We start from the raw sequence: 2335 nt of genomic DNA, 5'->3' as shown, positions 1-2335 counted from the left end.
TCACCACTGGGCTGAATGGCAGCATCATGATGGATGATAAAGAAATTGAGATTGTTGACAGCTTCAGTTTGCTTGGCTCTACAAGCAACACTCTTGGTACCAGCAGCCAGGAAATTAAAAGACTAATTGAATCAGGAAAATCTGCTGTTAGAGACCTCTCCAAGGTACTGAAGAGCAACAATGTCAGTCTGGAGACTAAGGTGTGCCTGATACAGGCCATGGTCTTTGCCATTACTTGCTATGCATCAGAGAGCTGGACAATGACTAGGGATGATACACAGAAAGTTGATGCCTTTGAACTTTGGAGCTGGAGAGAAGTATTGAATGGACTGCCAGGAGAACAAACAAGTTCATCCTCGAGAGGGTGAAGCTGGGCTGCTCCTTGGAGACAAATATTCTGAAGCTTCATCTGACACACTTTGGACATGTTGCAAGGTGGGATCAGTCCTGGGAGAGGGATGTCATGCTTGGGATGGTGGAGGGAAAGTGCAGAAGAGGAAGACTCTCAATGGGATAGTTGGATTCAGTCACTGGGGTAATGTAGATAGGTGTGTCAGAGACAGTAAGATTGGCAAGGGATTGAATAAGGTTTAGGGCTGTTGTACATAGGGTTGCTATGAGTTGCAGGTGACTCGACTGCACATGAGAACAATATTTAAAGACAATCATTATAATCTTTTCTAGGGAACTCAACTTTAGTGTCTTTTTTTTGTACCTTCCATCCTAGATTATTTCACTTTTATGTACTATTGTATTAAAATTTGTGATTTCTTTGTGCACTTCCCTTATCCTTCAAGAATATCTTCATGGTCTGAAATGATGTTAGCAAAGTTTCTTCATTCATAACTTCAATTTGTTATAATAAATTAAAACAGTTGTTGGTTGACATCAAGCTCATTGAGATGCATGTGATAGGGTGATAGGGTCGTATTAATAAATTCAGGATTATTCAAACATGTCAGTTAGTATACTTGTAAAACTGACACCAGTTGCCTCCAGTTTGCAAAACTAGTTGCTTTGTCCTAGAATTCTATTTTTCTTTCATTAGTCATGTAAAATATTTTAAACTGTTTGTTTACCAAGAAAGGAAATGTATCTTTCTTGGATTAGTATTTACCTCTTTGAAACTATTTTTCTCAATTACCTCTTTGAAACTGTTTTTCTCAGTTATATGTAATTCTTTCTGTATTAACATTTATCTCTTTGAAGATGTTTGTCTCAATCCTAAGAAAACTATATCATATCCCATCTGCATTTAAAAACCATTTTAAGAACAGCCTTGATGCCTTGAACACAAATGAATGAAGACCAGATGAGCTGTGGGAAGATATAAACAATGTCATTCTTGATGAGTGCAAAGGTTGTTACAAAGACAGAAAGAAAATACCAAGGTAAATGTCAGAAGAGACTCTGAATATTCTACACTAGAACTCTGAAAAACTAAAGCAAAGGGGAGACAGTAAGAAGGTAAGGAGCTGAACAGAAGATTTCAAAGGCCAGCTCAGGCACATAAAGCAAAGTATTATAATAAAATGTGCAAAGAACTAGAGTCAGAAAATCAAAATTAATGCAAACTCGCTCGGCACTTCTTAAATGGAGGAAACGAAATAATAAATTCACTCAAATCCACTTCCTAAACAACATACCTCTGGAAATTCTATGAATGTTGATAAATGCCAATAGTTGTAGAGGGGCTGTAGGCCTATTGTTCATAAGGTTGCTAAGAGTTGTACTCAACTGTAAGGGAATCAACAAAAACAACAAGGCCTTGAGTGGCAGTACATAAGGATGCCATGGGCAGAATACTGAATGATCCAGAACTATCAAAAGAAGATGGAAGGAGTTCACAGAGCCACAGCACCAAAAAGAAATTGATGACACAGAGGAATTTCTTGAAACAACGTATGATCAGGAGACAATATTAATAAAGGAGGAGGTTCAAGCTGCCCTGAAGGAACTGACAAAAACAAAGCCCCAGAAATTGATGGAATACCAGTAGATATATTTCAAAAACTATACAGTGCCCTGGGTGCACATCAAGCTGTGCCGAGCAATCTGTGAGACAGCTACCTGGCCAACTGATTGAAAGAGTTCCATATTTATTCCCATTCCAAAAACAAAGTGATCCAACAGAGTGTAGAAATTACTGAACAATATCACATGCAAGAAAAAAAACTGCTGAAGATTATTCAAAAATGACTGGAACAGTACTTTGACAGAAAACTAACAGTGTAGGAGGCTGGAAATCCAAATTTGGGAAAGGTCTGCTTTCTCACTCTGTTGGTCATGAAAGAAAGTCCTTGTTCATGATGTCTAAGTTCAGTGGTCCTTAGAG

Source organism: Elephantulus edwardii, unplaced genomic scaffold (genome assembly GCF_000299155.1).
Source record: "Elephantulus edwardii isolate Elephantulus edwardi_28Jun2011 unplaced genomic scaffold, EleEdw1.0 scaffold00002, whole genome shotgun sequence".
Classification (NCBI taxonomy): Eukaryota; Metazoa; Chordata; class Mammalia; order Macroscelidea; family Macroscelididae; genus Elephantulus; species Elephantulus edwardii.
Note: the sequence above shows the minus strand (reverse complement) of the source record.